The 26,649-nt window shown below is 45.8% G+C and overlaps 1 long non-coding RNA gene and 1 pseudogene across 1 annotated transcript; one reads left to right on the top strand and one right to left on the bottom strand.

Moving 5' to 3' along the window:
• Positions 1-5,910: 5,910 nt before the first annotated feature.
• LOC116662607 lies at positions 5,911-8,377 on the bottom strand (annotated as a pseudogene).
• Positions 8,378-10,920: 2,543 nt separating this feature from the next.
• Positions 10,921-26,381, top strand: LOC116662608. The gene is made up of 3 exons (XR_004318588.1): positions 10,921-11,053; positions 16,381-16,388; positions 26,370-26,381. It is a non-coding gene; the product is annotated as an uncharacterized LOC116662608 (long non-coding RNA).
• Positions 26,382-26,649: the final 268 nt, after the last annotated feature.

Here is a 26,649-nt window from a genome sequence, read left to right as displayed (position 1 = left end):
ATAGAAAACTATGCACTGGCTCATTTTTAGGACTGCAAAACTATACGAAAGTTCATGTGAGTTCTGTGGTCAGTTAGACAGACACCTCTTATAGTTCTGAGAATAGAGACTTCTAAGCTCCAGTCCGTGTATCCTAGCAGGCTTGTCTAAAGAGATTTCGGATCTTTGGAGATTTTTTCCCCTGCTTCAAGTGTCTGAAACCTCTATGAGCAAAACCCTCTCTTCTTGAGCACTGTTTCTGTAAGCCATAGTCTCTGTAATTTCCTCCAAGGATGCCCCCAGTATGAGGAGGTCAGCTCTCTACTAAAGGTATGGAAAACTCCACACCACTCTCCACCTGTTGCCGCTCTGTTGCTGCCAAACTGAAAAGTCTATGCAGCCGTATTAGCAAACGAGGTGACTTCTTTTTTAAAAAATATTTCTATTGCAGTGTAGTCAGTTTACAATGTGTCAGGTTCTGGTGTACAGCACAGTGAATACATACATGTATTCATTTTAATATTCTTTTTCACAAGTTACTACAAGATATTGAATATAGTTCCCTGTGCTATATAGTATAAACTTGTTGTTTATCTATTTTATGTATATTAATTAGTATCTGAGACTTCTCAAGACAGATGCTGCCTGTGGAGGAAAGACATTTCTGGAGGCTTTCACAGTAAAAAAAAACGGCGAGCTGGCCGTCAGACCTGTCCCAGTTTTGTGGCCTCTTTAAGAGCTGGATTTGTGACTTGGTAATTCACCTTGTGGGAACAGGAAGAAGCTAGGACTGAACATTTAGTACAAGGCAGTTTTCTGTTTAGTAAGAAGACATAACTGTTGTGCACCTATTTAGGATCCTGTTGGTGAAAATTCCCGAGTCATTTGAGGCCCTGGAAAATGTGGCCCTCGTGATATGCTTTTTTTTTTCCTCTAGAATTGGCCCTTGAGAAGGAGAGGGAGGGAAAGGGGACATGGTTGCTCTTCCACAAAAGTTACAAAATAATTGCCGTGCTTGTGTCGAAGCCACCTTTTGAGGCTATAATAATGATCACATCAGCAGTTTTAAGACGGTCTTTCACACCAGTTTCTGAATTGCAGAGGCTCTTTGCCGGACACTCAATGGTGACCAGAAGGACCGTTTGTAGACTTCATTATGGCCTGCCTCCATTTTGCACCCCCTAATATGTGAGGCCATAGAAATCAGAAGCATGAATTCAGCCTTTCATTTATCTTTGCAATTCCCCACTTAACGTTAAATCCTTAATTTTGAAGGCTCAAGTGGCCCATTGTGCTGGCAATCAGCCAATTGCAGTTGCAAAATCTTGAAGGCATCCATAGGGAGGTCTTGGTGGAAATCATCTTAAGAAATGGATCGCTCGTTACGCACTGGGATGCAGGGCTTGGGCGGGGATGGGTGCAAAGAGAATTAAATGGATACAGATGCTGTCCCAGGCAAGAATTGCTGAAGTGATGAAAATGAACATGAAATGGCTTGTCTGAGGATTGACCTTATTCAACTAAGTAAAAGAGACCACTCACCCTAAGCTCTTTACAATAAAAACAGCCAGGGCGCAGTGGGAATGGGGATGTTTAGAGGTGTGCTGCAGCCTTGCCAGCTGTTTGTAAGAGGTCAGCAATGGGGTAGCCTTCCACCCCTCTCCGTCCCACTCAAAACCAAGGCCAGATGTTTGGGCTTGGGTTAAAACCCCAGCACAATTTGGCTCCCAGCTTTGTCTCCCATTACACACCCTCGGGAACCCTGTGCTCTAGTCTCCTGTCTTTACCCAGACTATTCCCTCTCTCTGAAGTGCCTTTCCCTGCATTATGCACCTTAACTCACCTGTCAAGATCTGCCTCACATCCTCATTTCTTCTGAGAAAGTTTTCCAGATCTTTGTAGCCTAAGGTAAAATCTTGGGCTGCCACGTTCCCGCAGCACTTTCTTGGTACTTTGGGCCTGAATTAGAGTGGTTTATGTCTCCTTCATTTGCATATTCTGTAAAACAAAGCCCAGTGCTTTGGTATCAATTCACTGAGTTAATAACAACAACCATATATCCAGTTTAGGGAAAAAATGGCAGAAGAAAATCTGAGCACATTTCTTTAAATAAGATATATAAAGTGTTGGCAGCTCATTAACAACTTAATGGCGAGGCTGGGGACCATCAGAGACAGGGAGCTGAATTGTCAGGATAAACTATCAGTTGGTGATCAATTGGAAATGAAGACAAACCATTCTTAAAACAATAGTCAATGAGAAAGTGGAAATTGACAGATGATAGTTTAATTTACAAACAACTTTGCAAGAGCCCAGTGTCCTACACACCTATGACACTGACAACTACGTTTTGTTTGTTTTTAGCCTGCTATGCTTTTCTGAAACCCTAGGCCTTGTAGAATCAAATGGAAAGCCGAATTGTCCTTTTGACGGAGAATAGAGTCTGTTAATGCCGTGTGTGGATCTGATGCTAGGGGCCAGATTAAACAAATGAGATACAGCAGTCCAGTTTGCAACCCCTCTGAGGACTGATCCTTGCTTGGTAGGGTGAATGGTTTCACCTCATCCTAGCCAGCAGGAGTTGTGGAAGCTGACCTTCGAGTCAGCAGAATCCAGATTTCTCTAGCAGCCCACTTCCTGCACGTTGTCCCTTTGAGTTTATTGAAGTTTCCTCTTATCCTTCCTTCTGGGCAAAGAACTAATCAGTTTTCTTGAATGAATGATTCTATGCAAGAGATCCTAGACATCATTTTCCCCTACTTGCTTTCTTTTTTTAAACAAATTTTTACTGAAGTGTAGTTGACTTACAATGTTAGTTTCAAGTGGACAGCAAAGTGATTCAGTTATACATATACATATGTATATGTATTTTCTTTTGGATCCTTTTCAATTGCATGTTATTACAAGAAATTGAATGTAGTTCTCTGTGCTATACAGTAGGTCCTTGTTATCTATTTTATATATAGTAATGTGTATCTGTTAATCCTCAACCTCTACACTCGCTTTTTTTTATTCCCCCAATGAACGTTCATTTCTGTTAACTAGAGTCATTTTTTTGCTCAGCTCTGAATATTTTGTTGTTAATTCCTGAGTGCCTGCAGCGAGTTTATATGGCCTTTGTCACCCAGCCCAATTCGTGCCTGCCTTTTCCTCCTGTCCTTTCCCTGCTGAGGGAATTCCAGCCCATTTTTGATTAAGGGAGTAAATCCACAGTCCACAGAATAGTGAAATACAAGACACTCTCAGAAGCCAAGGAGAGACCCTCACGAGCTCATACATTGTTGAGTCTCCTTGTCAATGGCTGCCTTGCACATAGGAGGTGTGTGATACATTGGGAAGTCACACTTGATGTCGACAGTGTCATTCTGGACATTTTAAAGTTCAGACAGTTGTCACCCCATTATTGTGGCTCTGCATCATAATCCCAGACAGAAAATTACTGTATGTGAAATTAAAATGGATCGTTTCCGATTTTCCCATCTCTTTTCTTTGTGTGCCTTTAGGGGGCCTTTAAGGACTAGAAGGCAGAATATTATGAAAGCAGATATATTTATTCTACTCATGAGAAGGCTGGATACTCTTGGCATCGCAGCCTGTGAATCATCATGTCGTTCCTCCCTTGAAGGATAAATATGGCATTCATTCCATCCCATTTAGCCCATTATTCTTTTGTATATAAAATAGGCCCAATTAAGATATTCTTGTGTTAATTTCTGCATGCTATGTATGGCTGGAAAGAGTTTAAAAATATCCATCGAAGCAAACATCTCAAAATGCTTCACGCATATTGAACATACCACCCTGGCCCCCCTCACCAAGCGAAGGCAATCACGGAGATTTGTGATTTTTCTCTTTTCCACTTACCTACATTAAGGCTCTGTCTATGCACAATCCAATATTTAGATGAAAACACGTATTTGTAAATATCTGGGGTTTCAACTAAAAATTCCAATTTTCATCCAGATGTCTTTCATTGGAGAGGCCTAGAGTAGGAGTCGAGTCTCTGCACGTGGTAACTCATTCGTGGTTACCCGAGTGCACAAACGGCAAGCGGCAGGCCTGCCTCCTTCGTCTCTTTACGAGGTGTCTAGCTGAAATTGCATGCTGTATCTCCCCCTGGTTGTGCGGCTTCTTTAGACAAAGCGCACTGGGCAAGTGTGGAAGCCGGGCCTCTAACCGTCCTCCCAGCGCTGACTAGCTGTGTGATCTTCGGAGACTCATTTAACTTCTCTAGGGGAACCAAAGGAGCCCAGGGAAGAGTTGAGAGTTGGGACCCCGTTGCATCCCAAAGTTCTGTGAATCCCCTTTGCTCTATGCTGTATATGAAAATGAAGTGTTAATGAGTACTGCTGTGCCAGTGTGCCTTTTGGTAGCCCTTAGCCCGCTTTGAGGTTGTTTTGGCACCTTACAGGTAAGTTGGTAGAGGATACAATAACTAAGAACATGGTTTTCAACATTTGAGGATAAAAGGACGTTTTAAAAGACATTTCCATTTCTTTATGTTGATGCGATTCACAGTCGCCTTACATTTGCTCCTTGTAAAATCTTTCTTGTGTGTACCTTTTTGATAAACTCAGCATGCAAGAACCTCACACAAAATATCTATCCCCAAGATGCCATAATATTTGGTTACTAGAAAGATTAGCTGCCAGTAGAGATTCAATGAAGTTCCTCTGAATTATGATATAAAGCTTTGAATTGCAAAATGTTGCCTTCCATTGAAAGGTTTCTTATGTCGGGGAGAACACAATAAACCTTTAAAGAGAAGTGACATTTCGTGAGAGTATACTGAGTGTATGATACAATGAACACATCTCTCTCTCTCTCTACATATATATATCTATCTCTGTATCTTCAGGTTATAAATAACTCCCAGCTCCAAAAAATATGAAATATATATATATATATATATATATATATATACACACACACACACACACATATATATATATGTATATATTTGGGTTACAACTAATTCTTAGCTTCTAACATATTATATATAGTTTATAGTATTAGAAGAAGCTGAAAAATATTTATAACCTGAATTCTATTTCTCCCATAACTAACTCTTATAAAAAATTCTAAATATTAAACAAAGCTTATTTTCTTAAAGGGCAATTGTAGCTTATAACCTTTGAAATTGAATAAATCTAACTTTCAAAAACTTGTACCTTTTAACTTCTTTATGAACCTTTCCCCACATGACGGTATCAACAGAAATTGGTAAAAGGTAGATTTTAAAAGAGGGCCTCATTTTAGCTGGCAGGGTTTATTTCACATGCTTATAATTTTATTAATGAAGAAAACAAATGGACCAAACCAGTGGATTATGCTATTGGAAGACTGGGGCCAGTCATATACAGGAAGGGCAGGGTCAGTGGCACCTGGGGGTGGGTCCCTCTGTGACAGGGCGGGTGGGGCACTAGGATCACCTTGGGGGGCTGGATCAATGGTTCCCTGAGGTCAATCCCTGGGCACCTACCTCATGTCCCCCATTCCTCCAGCTTGGGCCTCAGTCGTGGCCGGACTCCTTGGGCCCAGATCTCGGCCTGGCCAGTGGATGTCCCTCGTCCTCTACTCTGCGGTGCCTTTCATGGGGTCCTCTGGGGAGAGGGTGTCCCTGACCCCTGCCTTCCCTCCCACCGGAGGCCAGGCCTAGACGGCAGGGGTCTGCAGAGCAGGTCTGTGGTGGGCCCTACTGCAGGGAAGGGCGGAGGCAACCTTGGGGTGTCCCTGTGTGCCCGAGGGGTGGGGTGGGCGTGCTAGGGACCAGTGGGGTGTTGGGTCTCTGTCTGTTGAGCAGGGGGTGTGGGTGTCCTGGGGGGAGGAGGGGAGGGGGTCTGAGCTGGCCAGTGTGGTCAGAATGTGGTCAGTGCTGCTGGGGCTTTGACGAGTGGGGACCAAGCTGGTGTCCACAGAGGGTTCATGAGACCCAGTTCCAGGCTCTGGTCTGGCCCCGGGCGGGTACCCCGTTGAGGACCCAGTGAGCAAGGCTGGCTTGTGTGCACTTGTGTGGTTGTGCCCTTGTGTGCAGTTGCACAGGCACATGCGTGTGCGTGAATTTGCAGGTGGATGAGGGGTGTGCAGGCTGGTGTGCTCCATGAGAGGGCTTGTTTCCTGTGGGCCTGGGTGAGTGTCCCCTCGAGGTTACAGGTCTGGCCCCGAGCACCTCGCCTGCGGGAAGGTGGGGCCTGATCTCCGTGTGTCCTGGGAGCAGGAGGCCTGTGCCCCCATCGCCGGCCAGGCGTGGCTCCCATGTTGACAGGGTGTCAGCACGTGGACCCTCGAGGCCCCGGGGATGGGAACTGCGGGGACAAGGACCTGCCACTGTCCCACAGTTGGGCTTGGACAGAGGTGGGAAGAACCGTGCACTCATTTCCGTGAGGGTCCCTGGGAGGCTCTACCAGTCCCCTCTACGCACTCCAGCCTGAGTAGGTGCTGGCCGGACCCTGGACCCTGGGGAGCGGCTGCCTCTAGCAGAGCCCCCTCTCTGGCCTTGGGCTGCTGCCTGCCTCCGTTGGCACCAAGTTTGTCCTCAGAGCCTGGCCTGCCCCCGCCTCCCGCAGGCCCGGCGGGCGCCGGAGCTCTGCACGGAAAGAACCATGACAGTGTTGCAGGGCCCCAGGGAGGTACTGGGTGTTTTATTTCATGCTGGCCCCGGAGGTATGTACACAGGGGTGGGGCTCAGGCATCCACGTGGGACCCTGAGAGCCTCGGGGATGGGGGATCGCTTGGGTGCCGGGGTGAGGCTCATTTACCCGGAGACTGGGAGATGGATTTCTGGGTGGAGTGATTGTGTAGAGCCTCGTGCATCGCCACACAGGTGAAGACTTCTCCCCGCTGCCACGTGTTCTTTCCCACCGAGAGCTTGCTGTGGAGGAAGCAGGTCCCGGCGTTGTCCGGCTGGGGCAGCGTGGTGGCGTAGGCGCCCTCTGCCTCCGGCCGCCCGTTCCTCTGCCACTCAGCGTTGATGTCAGGTGGGTAGAAGCCTTTGATCAGGCAGGTTACGCTCACAGTGTCCTTGGCCAGGTCTTCCTGGTGTGGGGCCAGGGTGTACACCTGCGGCTCCCGGGCCTGCCCTGTGGGGACAGGTGTGTCTGCGAGCATGACGGTCACTCTGAGCAGCCCCAAAGGACCCTCCCGTGCCCGTTGTCCATCCCACCTTTGGCCTTGGAGATGGTCCTCTCGATGGGGGCCAGGAGAGCTTTGTTGTTGACCTTGCAATTGAACTCCTTCCCCGTCAGCCAGTCCTGGTGCTGGATGGGCAGGACGCTGACCACGCGGTACATGCTGTTGAACTGTTCCTCCTTTGGCTTTGTCTCAGCCGTGTGTACCTCTGTGTCATCCACGGACCAGCTGAACTCGATCTCAGGGTCTTCCTTACCCACGTCCACCAGAAGGCACGTGACCTCAGGTGTTCGGGTGCTGGAGAGGACGTCCTTGGGTTTCGGGGGGAAGATGAAGACTGTGGGCCCTCCAAGGAGCTCAGGGGCTGGTGGGGGAAACAAGATGTGGGTCAGCACCTGGACGGGCCTCCTGTAGGGCACATGTTGCCCTCATCAGGCGGGGCCTGGTGTCTGGTCACTTCCTTGCGATGGAGGGTGTAGCCTGGCTCCCTTACCTGGGCATTTGGGACACTGGGAGCTGTGGTCTTTGCTGTGGAGCGCTGCAGAGAGAGCAGATGGGGGGTTACTGTGGGCGGGAGATGGCCCTGGGTGGAGTTTAGGTCAGGGACAGGTTGTGGAAGGTGCAGATCGGCACCAGTTCTGTGGGTTAGAGTTGTCCAGCCTGTGACCACCTTGAACCTGGTGGAAATACCCAGAGGACCCCTCACATAGCCTGGGAGGCCTTCAGGTGAGGAGACCGCATCTCCTCTGATACCCTGGGCAGAGGTCGCCATCCTGGCATGTGGTTCGAGCCGGGAGGAGGGCTGACCTCAGTCCTGTCTGGGAGTGGACGCCCTCCCTGAGGCCTGTCCTCTTGCCTACACGCTTGTCCGCCTTGGTGCTGCTGGCCGGGTGGGCTACGTTGCAGATGAAGGTCTTGCCGGCCGAGCTGCTGGCGGGCATCGTCGCCAAGCTGCTGAGGGAGTAGAGCCCCGAGGACATGAGAATGGACGGGAAGTGTGGATGCCGCTGGACAGGGCGCCCGAGTTCCAGGTCACCGTCACCAGCTCAGGGATGTAGCCCCAGACCAGGCAGCCGAAGGGCACCGTGGAGCCAGGCGTGTCCCCACATCCAGCAGTCGGAGGATAAACCGAAGTGGCCTTGCTGGAGGCCTGCAAGAAAGCAGGCCGTGTGACCATCGGGGCTTCACCCCTGGGAGGGTCCGGGCAGGGTGTCACGTGCCCAGGTCTGGGCACCCCTGAGCCCAGCACCCACGTGCTTCCAGAATGTCTGCAAACCAGCTGGCCGGCAGGGCCCTCACCACCTTGGGCCTCGTGCCTCTGCAGCTGTGGGTCAGAGCTGGGTGATCACCTGGGTGACAGCCCCCCAGGTCCCTAACCTCCTGCAAGTGCCTGGCCTGACTGAGCCCTGTGTCTGAGTCCTGACCAGTGCTGCCTGCTCCCTGCCAGCGTCCGCTGGTCCCCTGAGCTCACCGTCCTGCTGCCCCAGCCCGGCCCTGCCATGGGTGAGCGGGTCTGTCCTTTGCGTGGTGGGCCTCCACCACCCAGAAGCCTGCTCGTGGCCCCTTGCCTGGCCTGCTGTTTGCCCTCCGGGCCCGTGTCTTCTGGGTCAGCTCTGCAGCCAGAGCACCTGGGCCCTGGCCCCCCCAGACTCTGTCCCTGCAGGCCTCCTCCTTGGCCCCCCCCTTTAATCCCTGTGGCCTCAGCCCGGCTGCGAGTCTGTGCCTTGGGGAGCTCCGGTCCCTCTTCTGGACCTCCAGCTGCAGCCCCTCGGCTCACTTCCCCCTCCCACCAGGGCCTCTGACCCCACCCCAGCTCGTGGCTCTCAGGTCCCTGCTTTCCTTCTGCCCTTGTCCTTCCTCAGTCCAGCTCATCCCTCAGCACAGTTTGGGGCCCCACACTGCCCCCACCTTCCTCGCCTGTTCGGTGCCAGCAGCCCGGGCACATCGCTGGCTGGGCCTGTCTCCTCTCACCCTGACCCATCTGCTCTGCTCCGGCTGGTAGCCCAGCTCAGGCCCTGAACGGGCCCCACGCTTTCCTTCCCTCTGCAGGGTCCAGGGTCTGTTTCACCCCACCAGGCTATGGCACGTCAACCCCTCCTTTCCCAGCCCGCCACGGGCCCTTGAGCCCAAGAACTGGGGCCCATTGGGTCCCCTCAGGGGTGACCCCTCTCCTTCATTCCCACAGAAGTCCCTCTCTCCACCCCAGGACGCCATCCGGCCAGCCCCTCAGGGGCTCAAGGGTTCTGCTGTCCCAGGAGCCCTCAGCTGGGCCTGCTCAGCTACTCAGACCTTAGCTCAAACTCTCTGCCATGTCCCTGGGCTCCTGCGGCAGCCCCCTGCTCACCTCCACAAGGTCTATGTGCTTTCTCTGACCCCCTGCGGCAGCCCCCTGCCCTCCTGGTGCAGCCCCCTGCTCACCTACACCCTCTCTGACCCTTGACCCCTGGAGCCACAGCCCCTCTGGCCAGCCCCAGAGCCCTCAGCCTAGTTCAGATCCAGTGCGGGAATTTCTTTCCCAGGACTGGCTTTGCTCTTTGGATTTCCTGGGTCAGCTGCTTGCCCTCCCAGCCCCTTGTCCACCTGCACAAGCCCTACCTGCTTCCTGGAGATGCTGGAGCGGCCGCCCTGCCCTCCCGGCCCCTGCTCACCCGCACATGCTCTACTTGCTTTCTCCATGTTCCTGAGAAGCCCCCTGCCTTCCTGGTCTTCAGTCGCCTGCTCACCTGTGGCCTCCCTGAGCCTTGTCCCTGGGGTGCTGGCCCTTAGCAGCCCGTGCCTTCTGACCTGCCGCAGGTCACCCCCCTCGTTCCGCTCTGCTCCTGGGCCCTTCTCCCTGGAGCTGCTAGGTGCCCCTCCCTTTCTGGGCAGCTGTCCCCTGGCAGAGTCTCTGTCCCACCCTGGTCCCCTCCCAGCAGAGCTCCTGGCCCTTGGGTACCTTAAGCCTCTTCTTTGCTCCCTGAGCCCCCAGAAGTCTCCCCTGTTCCTTAGTTCCCTCCGGGTGCTGGTCTGCGTCTCTGCACCCACCTGCTCCCAGCTCCTAGTCCTGACCTGCGCCCTGGCTCCCATTGCCCCTCCTGTAGCCAGTGGAGCTGGTGTGCAGCCCCTGTACTGCCAGCTCCAAGCTCTTGGGAACCCAGGCCAGCCCTGTGTCTCTGGCACAACTAGCCCAGTGCAGCCCGGGGCAGGTTTCTGCCCACTGATCAGGACACGCTCCCTGAAGGCCTGGCAGCCCAGCTCAGCTCAGTTGGCCTCTGATGCACCAGCTCTGTTGGAGAGGGCGAGCCCCTGCCAGGGCTCCCTCATCCTTGTGCTGGGTGGGCAGCACGACCCCTGGGCAGCTTGCCTTCCCCCGTGCTGGCTCAGGTGCTCCTGGACCCTCTGTGGGGTCCTGTCCCTGAGGTGGGGTCTCCCCTACATTTCCCCCCTGCACTATGTCTGTCCCTGTCCCTCCTAGACTCTCTGTGGTGTCCCTGAGGAGGGGTCTCCCCTTCATTGCCACCCTGCACTCTGTCTGTCCCTGTCCTCCAGGACCATCTGTGGGGTCCCGACCCTGAGGTGGTTCTCGACATCATTGCCCCCTGCACTCTGTCTGTCCCTGTCCTCCTGGAACCTCTGTGGGGTCCCGTCCCTTAGGTGGGGGTCTCCCTTTCATTTCCGCCCTGCAGTGTATGTCCCTGTCCATCCTGGACATTCTTTGGGGTCTCTGAGGCCTGGAACCTGGGTCAGAACACACCAGACCCCACCTCAGGAATGGGACCCGACAAAGGTTCCAGGAGGGACAGGGACAGACAGAGTTCAGGGGGGCAATGAAGGGGAGACCCCACCTCAGGGACCCCACAGAGTGTCCAGAAGGGACAGGGACAGACAGAGTGCAGGGGGGCAATGAAAGGGAGACCCCAACTCAGGGACAGGACTCCACAGAGTGTACAGGAGGTGCAGGGACTTAGTGCAGGGGGTAATCAAAGGGAGACACCCACCTCAGGGATGGGACTCCAAGAGGGTCCAGGAGGGACAGGGACAGACAGAGTGCAGGGGGGTAATGAAGGGGAGACCCCAACTCAGGGACAGGGCCCCAGAGATGTTTGTACATCTTTAAGCAGAGGAAAGATAATGGCCACGTATGATTTCAGGCAAGACTACTGATTTGCAGTCTCTTCAGGAAATTGTAGTGTTTCCGAGGACAATATTCCTAGTCAAAATAGATTAAGCCTGAAGCCAAAGTGATGACCACAGTCAAAGCTAATGATACTGTATGTTTAGTTGGAAACAACTGGAGGAAAAATAAGTTATCATAGCAGACAGTTGACCCTATAATCCCTCTTTATTCTCTGGACCTTATCAGCAGTGGGATGGAAAAAAATAAAGTTTTCTGAGTCCATTGTATCTGTAGATAGGGCAGAAAAGCACTTCACTATGGTGAAATGGAGTTTAGGGTAGGAGGAGATGTGTTTTAGTGGAATACTTGCTCTTACCCACCCAGTTTCAGATTTTTAAAGACTGCAAGGCAATCCTACACCATTGTCCTAGATACAGAAAGAGGATGGTGTCTGCTCACTGGTAGCCACAGACATAGCAGCTTGACAGAGGAGCCAGGAGAGAAAGGCTTCTCTAATAAATATGAGGAACTGTTAAGATTATTAGACCACCAGCAGTTCCACTTCTGGGTATATACCCACAAGAACTGTAAGAAGAAACATAAAGAGGTATTTGAACACCCATGTTCATAGCATTTATTCTCCACAATGTCCCCATGAGTGTGAGCACTACGGGTATACTCTTTTGAGATTTAGCCAAATTAACCACTGGGTTTAGCCATGGAACCTGTGAGTGCCAAAAGAGCTAGAATTTGAACTCAGGATGTCTGATGAGCCCACTGGTTCTCAAACACTGGTGTACATGAGAATCACCTGGAGGGCTCATTAAGCCGTAGATTGCTGGGTTCCACCTTCAGAGTTTCACTGGCTCTGGGGTGGGGCCCAAAGATTTGCATTTCTAACAAGTTCACAGATAATACTCATGTTGATGATCGGGTACCCACTTTGAGAATCAGTGTAGTAGCCTCCCTGTCTTCTTATGCACTACAAGATAACAGTAGAAGGAATTGCTCTGTCCAAAAGGAATCCAGGGGAATGACACAGGGTAAGTGATGTGTTGGAAGAAGCAGGTTGGGGAGGGGGATAAGGAGCAGAGTTCACTACCCTTTTTCAGCTGTATTGCCCTCTCTGCTATAATACAGGGGCAGCTGCTAATGTCCATGAGTAAGATGTGAGTTTTGAGGTGTGTTTCCCTGGAAGGAAGGGACAAAGACTGAGAGTCATGTGTTCTCATGAGTCTCCTCCCTCCAGTCTATCTAAATATTCTATATCCTTCAAGCTTAAGATGAAATCCCATCTAAGGTTGATCTCTTGGTTTTCACAACCCAGATTGTTCTTAGACTCAGTGTTACACAGGTTAGAAATGACTAATCTCTAATTGATTTATGTGTTTTTTATTTCTTCTCTGGTTAGTTTAAAAGTTTTTTGAGGTCAACGATAGTGGCTTATGGTTTTAGCCACGAGGACTTCCAGTGTAGCTAAAACAGTCTTGGACTAGCTGTATAATCGATGATTATTGAAAAAATTGGTTCAGTTAGTTAGAGATTACCATTACATCAAAACTAATAAAAATTAGAATAAGTATATATGAATATAATGAAGATATTGCAGAATGCTAAATGTTGGTTAGATGCTGGCCATCCTGCTGTTAGTCCCAGTGATGACTTTGGAGGAAACAGAGGCACCCCTGTTCAAGACACCTAACTGGCATCCATCCAAATCTAAGAAGCATACATGGGAATGGTGAACCCTGGAGTTGTGCAGTATACACCTTTGCACAGTTCTAAGACATGGCCCTACGTATGGGGTGGATCATATAGGTTCACTGCTCCATTCCAAGGCAGGTGGTGGTCTTAATAAATGTTAGTCCTAACAGCTCTCCCATATGTGGTACATATATGTATACCTGGATACACAACTCTATAATTTTCTAATCCTTGGTCTTTATCCTCCATTGCATTTATTAATCAGTGCCCCAAGGGTAAAGACCATGTCTTATCTTTGTACCCCTCGTGTCTAGGGAAGTCTACTGCATGTCATAGGCCCTGACAATAACTGTTTGTTGAATAAAGTAATAAGTGAACAAACATAAATGGTCATTGTCAGGTGATTTGAAGTTCTAGATATGATTATATAGTAAAATGCTTTGAAATTGCTTGAAGATATAGCAAGGTGATAGGCAAGTTCGAGGGATAAAAGGTTAATGGTGCCATCTGAGTTTTGGTAGTCTTCCTTTGCAGAGTCCTACAGTTTTCTTAGCATTCTCATCAGTGATCCAGACAGCAGACGAATGGTGTTTCCTCCTCTTCCACTTGAGAAAATTGCCCTTATCCCAGTTACATAAATTTCACAATTTTGAGTTTTTTCCTTGATGATTTTCCCAGATTGGGACACCTGTTCTTCAAACAATTGTGATGTTCATGTTGAAGGTCTTTATGGGATTATTCCATCTGAGAAATTACTATGAAAATGTAATAACAAAGCTCCTAAGTGCCTTATTCTCTTGACCATACTCCTTCATTTGACTTCCTAAAAATTCCTACTTTCCCTTGGCCTTTGTGGTAGCCATCAGTGCTGGCACCAGGTTTTGTCAGTATCTATCCCCCCATACCAGCATATGGCCCTGGAAGTTAGGCGGGCCATGTGGCTTGCTCTGGCCAATGAAATGTGAGTAGGAGGGACATGAGTCACTTCTAGGTGGAAGCTTTAAGAGCCAGTGTGTGTTTCCCTACTGTATCCTCCCCATTGTGCCGATGATGGGTCAGACTGAAGCCTCGATCTGCTCAAGATCTCCAAGTAATTTCTGTGAGTAATATATCCACATTTATTATTAATGAGAAGTCAAAATGATCAGAGGAAATGTTTCTTCGAAGTGCCTTGGCGAAATAACTGGCTTAGAGTGTATGTTTCAACTTCCCCCCTATTCTCTGAAGACGTTACTTCATAGTGCATTATGATCTGTGGGAGCAAGGGCGGCTTCAAAGGCCTGTGCAGGGTCAGCAGTCCTTCCCTAGAGTAAACATAAGTCTACTATGTCTTTGATTCGTGCCCTTCACAGCCATCAGTCCCTGTCATTGTTAGAGACCCTAGACTCACAGTCAGAATTACAAGCTTTGCTCAGATGAAAGGCTCTTATTCCTCAATCCAAACAGTTATCTGAGAGTTGTCTCTGTTCCCTAGTCCTTCTTAGCTAGGTTATCCTTTGTCTCTCTTTTATTCTTGATTTTTCCGCATTAGCTCCCTGCACAGAGGCCCATTGTTATCTTTTATTTACCCATATCCAGAGCTGGGCTGTGGTGGATACCCCAAAAGTACGGTGACTGGCTAACCATTGGACTTTGTGGCTACTGATCTTGCCTTGTCCCCTTGGCTTTGGAGCCAGGACTAAGCTTGGACAAAGTATAAGTTGGTTAACTTTGTTCTCAGATCCACACACCCCTCTTCATGCTTGGGTGACAACGCTGCATTAGGCTACTGGGGATTGAATCTTGCGCTATATTTACTAGCTGTATGACCTTGGGTAGATGGCCTAAAATCTCTGAACTTCAGTTTCCTGAAGCGCGCTGGTCACAACAGAGCATGCACAACTCGGCATGGCTCTGTCTTCTCTACTTGCTGATGTGTGTAGAACAGCTCTTCTGAAATAATAAACACTTCATTTCTTTGTGAAAACAAAGTTTTTAAAAGGATATCAGCGGGTGCCAGTGATACGAATAAAGGAAAAGTAATGAGCTCTAAGATGGTGATGGTTCTTAGAAAATCGTCTGAAATTTGGAATAAGTGGAAAGTGGAACATTCACCTGGGCAATGCCCAATACCGATGAAGGAACTAGTCCACTACACACACTCTGTGGAGAAAGGAAAACGTGATTTGTGAAATTGTTTTAGTAAAGATTCCAGCTAGCACAAAAATTGCTTACCAAGTGAGACATCAAACTGTAGTGAAAGCTGGAAACGCAAAAGTGCTGTGAGACTGCGCAGGGAGTGTGAGTCTCGATGGAACGGGGATGTGGGAGAGAGCGAGGGGCCTGTCTGAACGTTTATATTCACAGACTGAGGGATTTGTGTAAGGTGTCAGGAATGCGCCTGTCCAAAGACAAGGGTCAGTTTTGCTCTGCTGGCTTGTGTTGGCCTCTGCATTTGTCGATGGCCTGCTTGAGGGAAGGATTCTGTATTCATTACTGCTCTCTCTCCAAACGAGCCCAGTGCCTGGCACGTGGTAGATGTTGAGTGTTGAGTGAGTATTCAGGGAGTGAGTCACTGAGTGGATCCATCTCAGAAAACAGGTTCTGAGAACCAAACAGACAGCAGATAGGAAGTTTGTGGTCAATTATAACCGCAGAGTTTCTTCCTAGGAACAGGGTGGGTGGGGGCATCTGGACTAAGGAAGCCCTCCCTGAGGCATTCCAGCTGGGAAGTTTGGAGTTCTGTAGGGACCCTGAATCCAGCATTGCAAAGGCTTACTTGTTCCATTGGTGAAGATGCGGGAGAAGGTAGATTAGAGACCCCTGGCTGAGCCAACCAGAAGGTTGGAGGACAGCCACAGCTTTGTGGGAAGCATGGAGGCAAACTGGTGCCCAACCCTCTGAGGCCTCAGAGGGGAACTCCCCCTGCCTTGGGGATTAAGTTCTCTGCATTTAGAACACATTGAAAAATCCTTGGGTCCGGTACACAAGCCTCTTACCTAGATATGACGGTGATGACTTATTGAGCACTTCCATTATGCTAAGTGTTTTATTTACCTCACCAATTTAATTCTCACAATAACCCCAAAGGTGGGTACCCTTATTCTCATATTAAAGATGAGAACTGAGGGTTAGTAAGATTAAGCAACCACTATACCATAGATCAGAGATTCAAATCCATGCTGTATGACTGCAAAGTCACATGCCATCAACCACTAAGAAAAATTCCTAACTTTATTTTTAGGTTAGGGTGTGTGAGTGTGTGTGTAAATACAAAACATCCTCCTTCATTTTATGGTTCTCATACAAATATTTGCTTCTATAACTCCTTAGGCATACCTGTAAATTTTTAGGGCTAGGAAGTTAGTTCCCAGAACAGAGAGGCTTTATCATGGCTCCCATGATTTCTGCCTCCTGCTGTTCATATAATCCCTCCCCCTTGAGTGTAGGTAGGACCTGAGACTTGCTTCTAACCAATGGACCATGGCAAAGAGGATGGAGTGTCACTCGTGACTGTGTTGGGTTATTAAGTCCATCTTCCCAGTAGACTCACACCAAGGTCTCTTACTCTCCCTCTTGCTGACTTTGAAGAAGCAAATTGCCATGAATCCTACAGTAGCAAGGAGATAAACTCAACAGCCTGAGGGAATTTGGAAGCAGATCTGTTTTCAGGCAAGCCTCTGATGAGAACTCAGCCTTGGCCAATATCTTGACTGCAGCCTCATGAGATCCTGAGCAGAGGACCCAGCTCAGCTGTGTCCAGACTCCTGACTCACAGGAACTATGAAATAATAAATGTGTGTTGTTTTAAGTCACTAAGTTTGTGTTAATTTGATACACAGCACAGAACACTAACACAGAGGTCCTTGCTTGGGGGGAAAAAAAAACCCTGCTATTGGATGAGTAGGCAGACATGTACATAGGGTTCAGAGGATGATGCAAGCCATTCTTGGGCTTTTTCCATTGAAGGAAATCAATCCATAAGAATCCTTTTCAGTGGGCAACAGGGACCTTTGTATCTCTTCTGCCTCCTTTTGTTCTCTGCTGGCCCTCTCCTTCTCAGCAGGCCCTCTGGAGACCTACCTCTCAAACTCACAGTAGAGCTGGGCAGTGGAGGGAGGGTTCAAGTCTCTTCCATTCTGCCCACTGGAGGGTCATAAAAGAAAATGGCTTACCTGGTGCGGCCTCAGGTGGAGCAGCTACAGGAGGAACATCTTTCTCTCACAGATATTAATCACTTCTAACCATGCATTTCTCTGCATTTTTATACCAGGAGATTCTCTTTCCCTCTTCCCTGTTACCAAAGACCCCTTTCTATTATTTTAGTATAAACCAGAGTCCAAAAGAGTTGTGAGTTAATTCCCTCACCCCCAGGGGAAAGAAGAAAATTCCATCAGGCCTCCCCTCTTATCTGAAAGGAAAAAAAAAAAGGTTTATATTACTGAGAACAGGCAAATTGTAGGTTAAAGGCTAAATTCTTTTAGCTATAATGTAATAATAAAGCTTCTTTTTTTTTTTAAAGATCAAACAAAGCCTGTGCTTAAACCAGTTGCAGGTGCAAACACAATCACCATCCCTCTTGCTGTGGCAAGTTTGTGCTGGCTGAAGTCTGAGGGATTCTAAGACTGAACCGTGCAGGGGTTTGGGTGGAGGGATGATCATGAGCAGAGAGGCCAGTTGACCTATTTGACCTATTGACTGCCTACAAATTCCCTCCCTGCAAGCGAAACAATGGTGCCACCGACATTCCTCCCTCTGCTCAGTGAAGGGGCGAGGGGAAGAGTATGTATTTTGCCTGCTTTGTTGCAAGGAGGAAAGGGAGGGTTACTCTGTCCTAGATAAGGAGGCAAAGGTGGCATTCCTATATTTTTGTTGGATCTCTTTGCATGGACAACCTCACCTGTCAAAACATGATGAAAAATGCAATTGGAACAAAGAAGAAAGAGGCAGGAACCAGTGAGAAGATGGGTTGAACCAATCCAGGCCTTAAAACACCATCTGTAATTTTGTTTTATAGCTGCTGACCTTACCATTTTGGGCTAAATTGTGTTTGTGAGTGTGGGTGTGTGTTCATATATCTATTTTTATGGCTAACTAAGGAATCATTATATCTAGGCCAATAGATACTCTAACATACTGTCCTGTGTTCTAAATGAGTAACTTCTAGACAGTGAGGATCAGACATATTAACTTGCTTTCTGTAATATTTTTTGCCTCCTGACTATGTATCTAATATTTCTCAGCTTTTTTTTTTAAGCTTTTGTTTTGTAAACAAAGTGCTTTCACAGAGTTACCTCATTTGGTGATGTGAACATTTGCTCATCCTCGTCTTCTCTAAGGATCCCTCAGAACTACTTCTCTTAACTTCCAGGTTCAGTCCAACACCATTGGGTCCCTCAGAATTGCATGATGTCCAAGCCTGTCCATCCCTCGGGCTTTGCTCTCTGATTGGATTCCAAGTTCTCCCCACTCCCAGCACTTCTAGGATTCTGCAGCTGCCCTCCTGCCCATCACTCTGTGATCAGCTAATGCAACATTTTCTCCAAGTATTTCCTTACCCTGCTTGCCTTAACAGAGACCCAGAAGTCTCCTGAAGACATTTCTTCCCCTGCGGCCTCTTGGAGGGATAGCATAGTTTTCTGTGTCATTTATTTTCTTTTTTCTTTCTCATGTCCACTTGTACCTTAAGTTTGAGAAGTAGAAAAAGCATCCCCCTGGCTCCTTATTGGTGACTGCAAAGCATTTCTCTCCCTCCTTCCTGAAACTGCTCTCTCTTGCCCCTTCCTCCCACCTTGGACCTGTCATTTCCTTGACTTATTCTTATTACTGTTCATTGAAAGGAATTTACTTGAGCCCCTGACCTATGCACTTCCTCTCCACCCACTCCCACTGTCTTCCTGTGACCTCAGCTCTCACAGGTGACTTTCTCTATACCCAGGTCGTTAACTCCCTCATCCCCCTCCACTCAGCTCAGCTACCCACCCTCTTGGCATCCCCTGAACCTTTTATTCACATCACCGGGAACTGCTTCCTTTCTGTAATCTCCAACCACTACCTCCTTTTTAGTAATCAGCTGACTTGCTTTGTAGCTACACTTATTTTACCTTAGCAGTAAAATCTACCATTTAGAAAGAATTATCCATAAGCTTCCCCTCATCTCCATTTTCTTCCTCATCCATCACAGAGTTCATATTCATCGACATTCATCACATTCATCCCTTAAAAATAGTCTTGGCTCATTGGCCATTCATGGTCAAAAGTAAACCTTCACCTAAACCTCATACCTTATACAAAAATTAACTCAAAATGGACCATGGATTTAAATGTAAAATGTAAGCCTGTGAAACCTTTAGAAGATGACATAGAAGAGAGTCTTTGGGACATAGGACTTGATGAAGAGTTCTTCAATACATTACCAAAAGCACAATCCATAAAAGAAGAAATAGAAAAACCAGACTTCATCAGAATTTAAACGTTTTGCTCTGCAAAAGGCCATGTTGAGGATGAAAAGACAAATTAAAGCCTGGGAGAAATGCTTGCAAATCACATAATCTAACAAAGGACTAATATTTAGAATATATATGTAACTCTCAAGCTCAATATTAAAAAAATTCCAACTTGAAAATTCGCAAAAAAAAAAATGATTTTTTACCAGAGAGGATATATGGATGGTAAATACGCATTTGAAAATATGTTCAACATTGTAAGCCAGTAAGGGAAATGTAAATTAAGACCATCACTTATCTAATACACGTATTAAAACAGCTAAAATAAAAAATAGTGACAACTGGGGGAGCATATAGCTCAGGGGGAGGGTGCATGTCTAGCATGCACAAGGTCCTGGGTTCAATCCCCAGTACCTTAAAAATAAATAAGTAAATAAACCTAATTACCTCCTCTCCAAAAAAAATTAAAATTAAATTAAAAAAATAGTGACAACATACTGATATAAATAGTTGAATAAATAAATAAATGGAAGAGAATAAATGAATCTCCTATCCAGAAATCCAAATAATTTCTGTAGGTACTCCACCCTGTAGAAGGTGGTACACGTAAGTGTGGGCTGCACGTGGTGACTTCCTCCCAAACAGCACATTGTGGAAAGGAGGGGCTGTGGGACAATCATCTTGCAACAGGGAAAATAACAAACACAACCTCAGCCAGATGATTAAGGTTGATGTTTACAGGGATAAAGTTATGTTGATAGTATGTACCCTTGATAGGATGTGTGGTCTTTACCTGTATGGTCTTCTTGCCCAAATACTATAACACCAGTCTAAGCATGAGAAAATATCAAGAAATCAAGTAAATGTTTAACAGAGCGTTGAGGCTAGCATTTCTATCCCTAAAACCAGTGCTTTTTCTCCATTGCTTAGCTTACAAATGGAAAGGTGCTTTATGGTGGATGTGAACTCAACCTACAACCACACTTACCCTCAGGCTGCTTTGGACCACGTGACATTCAGAGATTCAAAGACTAAATAACCCACAGCAGTGGTACCCAACACTGGTCAGGCACAGAGTTTTTACTTGCCTTTAGAACCCCAAGTGTAGAAATGTCTAGCTTCCCTCTGTAAGGTAGGGAGGGCTGTAACAGTTTTGTCTGAAGAGTAGGAGCAGCGACTGGGGAGTGCTCTTGGCTTACTTCCTATGGCCCAGGCACTCAACTAGTCTTCCTACCTGCCCATTGTGGGCAAGGTGAAAGAAAGGGCTTAGGAACGTGGGAGCTGTTGTTCCTTAGCATCTTGGTTTGCCTGGACTATTTCAAACTAATTGAAATAGTTTTAAGACTGTTGATTTCATTTTTGCTCATATCAAAGTGAAATGGAATTTTTGACAGTGGTAGTGATAAAAATGATACACCAAAACAAGTTGTACATTACAGCTCTTCCTCATGAGCAAAATCAAATACAAATGTATCAGATACATATAGTGCTACCATATTAAAAGAAAACTTATACCAAGGACACTTAACATACATTGTATTATAAAATAAATGTTAATGTTGTAAATATTTCTGTATTTATATAAAACTATAAATATATCCTTTAAAATAATCTCTGGTTAACAAACAGTGTTTCCTGGGAAGAGCTTTCTTTTGTTCTGAAATTACGAATTTCCTACATTTTTGGTGTTGAAATTTCCTTTCCTTTCTGAAATGATGGAAATGGTAGCTTTTTGTTACTGTTGTTGTTGGCAAAATGAGCAGTTTGGCAACTCTGTGTTAGCTCTCAACCGCTCTGGGAAGTTTGTCCTGAGATAGTTAAGTCTGGGAACCACTAACCTAAAAATGCTCTCATTGTAAAATACAGGAGAATTAAAAAGACAAAAATAAAAATAATTCTATGTAAATTAAGAATTTAGAAAATGTGGTTTCGTAAGTTTCTGTTTCACATGATCCATTGTGTAAAATTTCATTCTTCTACCATTTCTCTACTAGGTTGTATTATAGACACGAAGTCTTAAAAGGACTTAAATGGTAGAACTGGAATATAGTATAGCTACATAGTATATCACAATTTTTTAGGATATACATTTTTCACTGATTAATATGTTATAAAGTTTTTACTGTGGTTTTCATTTGTCGTTGGTGTGTGTGCTTGCTTTAATACCTCTGTTCTTGCTGTCACCCGAGTCCTACGCAATAGTGAAGGTTGCAAAATGTTCTCTATAACAGTTGGAGTGGTTTCTTATGTTTATATAAAAAAAAAAACTCAGGTGATGAAAAATACGGAAATTTGCTTCTGAGGTTAGTCATTTTCCCCTTTACATTGTATAATATAAGCAATATGGCCATTTCACAAATGTTGAAAATATTTCCTTATGAATTTTGCATCCTACTTGGGACATTTTTTAAAGTATAGTTGATTTTACAATATTGTGTTAGGTTCAGGTGTACAACAAAGTGATTTGGTTACACATATATATGTACATGACTATATTCTTTTTTTCAATTCTTTTCCATTATAGTTTATTACAAGATATTAAATATAATTTCCTGTGCTACTTGGGACATTCTGAGTATGGGTGTACTTTTGCTCTGCTCAGCTGCTTAAAGACCTTGTAAGGATGTAAAAACAGGGCACTGATTGGATTTTCCCTTCATTTCAGTCCATGCCCCAGTTCAAATGAATCTCATTTTGCCTCATTAGAAAGCAGATTCCTTTCCTCCATTCTATCCCATCTCCATTTCAATGAGCTATACAGGGAAACGCAATTTCCATGACACCTATGGTTTCAGAATGAGACCGTTTGCAGAGGCTGAGTGTTTCACCCACAGCAGGTAGTTTTACATTAACCTGTGTTAATAGCAAAATTGGAAAAGGTAACTTGTGAGCAGTTCCCTGCTGAAGCTGGAGACTGAAATGTGCAGCACTGTGCCCTCTATTTTTTTTAAAATTCATTCCCCTTTGGATTACTTGGGTGTTCCAAAATTTACCTGGACTATAGTTTTTACTGTTAGTATTTAGAAACAATTTAATAGTGACTACTTAGATATAATATGTTGCAGTTATCACAACTTAAGTATAATTGGATTTTTGTTAGAAATAAGTAGATAAAAAATGGAAGGTCTTAATTTGGGTAGATCCTTATATTTAAGTAAACAGAGAGTAAATTCTTTATTGGTGTCAACCACTTTCAAATACTGAAATATCTGAGGGAACTTTCTTTGTAGAAAAAAAGTGATCTAGGACATATGGAAATATTGGTGAGGCTGAGCACAGTAAATGAAGGAGCCAAAGATCTCAATGATGATGAATACATGAAAATATAACATCGAGAACATTTGGAGACGATCCAGTTGGGAGATGGAAAATAAATTCATAGAAAATCACTGTAAGACACAAAAATTCACAAACATTTTAATCTAACACCTATATATGTGTATTAAGTTCTTGCTAAAGAGTAGAAGAGGTTAATATTTTTATCAAGAAAGAACCCTTAGCAGATTCACAAGTAATAATTTCATTTATTCTTCCATTGTGAAGGATACACATTTTTTGGCTTAAGGAAGATCTCCTGCCTTACACAGTTTCACTGTGGAAAAAATAATATTGACCAAGCCTCTGATCCTGCCTGACATGAAATTGATACAAATGTAAAATCATGGAATTTTTCAGCTGGAAAGTACCTTTGGATGACATTTAAAGGCATTAAATAACTTGTGACCTTCTCCACAGTTATCATTTACAAGAAGTAACAATAAATGTCCTAAAGATAGAAAGTTTAAATAATTATAACGGACAATAGCAATATGGGGTCCTAGTTAATAAACTTGTGAGTTCTCTTTTCTAATACTGGGTAAAGCCCTTAAGGAATTCTAAACTTTTTGAAGGGAGCAACACTTTGGAGACAACAGTCTGGCTGCAGTGTTATGCCTAGAGGAGGAAACCTAGAAAGGAGACTTGACAACACGAAATCCCAGAGCCACTTAGTGATACAGCCAAGTTCAACAGGAGGAAAAACCATAGACTTCCTGACAGTAGAGAGTGAGGGCCCCTATACAGGGAAGCAGCCTTGTGCCATAGCACAGGATAGTCTCTGAGGAGGGTGGGACACACTGAAGACCTCGAATAAACCAAGAGATGAGGAACCCAGCCCAGACTCAACCATCCTTTGAAAGGCTCTTTGTTTGTTGATCATCTTCTTGGTGAGAAAGACTGTTAACTTATATCGGAAACTGCTGGAGTACAATTTATAATTGCAGTATATAAAGGAACTTAAATAGCTGCTTGGAAACCTGGAGACTGTATACTAAAGTGTCCAGGACCTCCAGCCCTGGACGCCAGCTGTCTGAGTTTGTTTGTAAGGTGAGAGAGAGACAGGGCAGGGAATCACCATGCTAGTCTTTGTATGTCATGCCGAAGATACTTGGTTTTAATCATAACAGCACTGAGACATCAAACCAAGGGTTTGAAATGGAGAAGGGTGTGTTTGAATTTGTACTTGAAAAACCTGTGTGACTCCTACCACTGTCCATCACTAGTTGTGTGAACCAGGGAGAGTTATTGATCCTGTCTGTGCCTTGGACTCTCCATCTGTGAACCGGCACTCACCTTTGACTGTCGATATGAGGAGTCAACGCGATCATGCTTTAAAGTGCCCAAAGCAATGCCTGGGACATGGCAGACACTCAGTGGATGAAAATGGCATTCAGCTGTGCATTCTCCACATTAGGACCAAGCGGTCATCATAAGTGGGAAAAAGAAAAAGACTCAAGGCGAACTGAAAGGTTGATGATAGAGAAAAAGAGGAAGTGAAGAGTGTTCTCTGGACCTGTTTTGAGTTAGTGATAAGTGGGAGATACAGAGGAGGAGACACTCTGGGCTTTGAAATTAGACTCCAGAGAACGCCCACCTTTCATACACAGCCCTTTGAAATACTGTGTCATCCTGTTCTTTTAGGTGCTGATAAATTTTCAGCAGCTCTACTTTGAGTTGGGCTGTTTTCTTGGAATGTCTAGTGCCCAGTTTATTCTCTCAACTACAAGAATGGTGATCATAGAAAACTCACATGGAGGAAAGACTCTCAGTTTGGCATATGAAGCTCGTTGAAAGCTGGGCCCAACCTAAATGGAATTCCTACAGCCCCTCAACCTGAAGGATGCTTGACATACTTCCTTCAGTGGTTCAACATCAAGTCCAGGCTCCCTAATGTGGCCACCTGGACCCTTCCAATTCAGCCTCCACCTGTGTCTTCGAGGTCATTCCACATGCTCTCACAGCAATAGTGAATGACCTGTAGGTTCTGTTCTTTCTCCCTACACTCCAAGTGCACCTTCTAACCTGTGCTTTTGCTCAGAAGGGTCCTGCCAATGCTGCTTGACCATTATGGCCCATGTGACCTACTTTCCTCCACCAGGAAGCCTTCTCTGATGCTGCTGACTAGGAAAAGTAGCCCCTCTTCATATCCTGCCCTCACAAATCACATTTCTGTTTCCTCCAGTTGCCTCTACACTCCTTGTATCAATTGTATTCACTGCCTGACTTACAGAGAACTATCATTACAACAAGTGAGCCCTTTGCTCCGTGCCTAATGGCTCACTCTCTGTCCCTGTGCTTATCTCTGTTGCTAGGATAAGTTCCTTTCATTTTCAGAATTACTGCAACTCTTGATCCATGTATTATGTGCCTCTTCGTATTGCTACTTATTTCACTATCTCTAAATTGGGCCTTTCCATAATCCAACTATTTGAGAGAAAGACAGTAGCTTATACATCTCTTTATCCCAATAACTTTAATTTAATATCCAACCCATGTGGTGCTTGCTAAATAATGGTCAGTGATGAAGACACTGATTTGTGTCTTCACACTGATATCTGTCCTCCAGGCACCTAATTCCACTCAACCTTAAAGTTTTCCTCTTCCATGGATTCCTGTGGTGTTTACTGCTTTTGTTTTTCTTTAGAATATGTAATCATTCACTGTTGTTTACTTTTATTTAGTTACTTTGTATCTTGTACATCTGTATCTCATGCAAGTGGGTGTTTTTTTTTTAACCAAAATTGGGTCTATGCCTCATATTCTTGTAATGCTTTCCTCCCCTAATATGTAAACTCTTCCTTGTTAGCTTCATTAAATTGAGATAAGCAGGAATGAAATGAATTTTTAAATGTAGATGAATGCCTTGTGTATATGATGTGTGGGTTTGGTTGATTTGGGAGTGATAATGTACAACTAAAAGGGCTTCCTGTAAAACTGTATCTAAGGGTTAGTTGCTTAACTAATTGTTGTATTCATTAATGAAAATGCTGAGAACACTTCAGAAAAGTAGGACAAAGTAGGTCAAAGGTAAGAATCACAAAACCACTTATCTGACCAGAGAAAGCAGTGACACGTAGAGTGAGTAGAGTGTGGGCTGTGGCATCGAACAGTCTGGGTTCCACTCCTTGCTCCCCCCATTCACTGTGGGACTCAGGCCAGTAATGCAGTTATTCCAAACCTTGGTTCCATCCCTGTACCTACCACACAGGATTATGGTAACAATTAAATGAGCTAATGCATACAGAACACTTAATTCAAGGCCTGGGGTAAACTGGCTATTGATAATGAAAATAAGGATGCAAGAGATTGAAGGGTAGAATTACTGATGGTCAGTAATTAAGGAGGCAGGAAGCTTTCCATGGGGGCTGAGAAAGGGTATGAATGAAACTGGAGGCTATAGGGAAAAAGATGAATGAAATAGTGAAGAGCTGCCCACTGAAGGAGCAGTGACTAATGGGAGAAAAATTAAGGGAAGGAATTTCAAGATGTGGAAAAGTTCAAGGTGGGGCTTATTAGAAAGGAGTATAAAAAGAAAGGGAAGGAGCACTGAACAGGGGTGGGAGAAACTACCTAAACTCCCCAGTGCCACATTGCTGCTCATTCAGAAAATACTGAGGGTGCTCTGCCCTTTGTCAGCAGCATGAAAACCAGCTGATCCACTGGGAGGTAATCCAACACCACCAGTGAGTCACGTTGCTATGGAGATGGTGGTCAGGGAGGCACAGAGACAGAAGAGATCTCAAGGGTTATCTGATGAATCATCTGGCTCTGCTCTCTTACCTTCAAATCTATGTTCAGTGTCTATATAAATAAATGTCTAGTCCAACGATTTACTTATCAATGCCCAACAAAATACCATGTGGACAACACCTCAAATTCTTCACATTCACAACGAAGCCCATTATCTCTCCCAAACTCTTTGGCAACACCTCCTTCTCTGTCTTGGTTAATGGTACCGATTCTCCTAAATTCTAGGTTAGAAAAGTTACCTCCATCTCT

This window comes from Camelus ferus, unplaced genomic scaffold (genome assembly GCF_009834535.1).
Source record: "Camelus ferus isolate YT-003-E unplaced genomic scaffold, BCGSAC_Cfer_1.0 contig716, whole genome shotgun sequence".
Classification (NCBI taxonomy): Eukaryota; Metazoa; Chordata; class Mammalia; order Artiodactyla; family Camelidae; genus Camelus; species Camelus ferus.
This window is presented reverse-complemented; position numbering and strand designations above follow the sequence as displayed.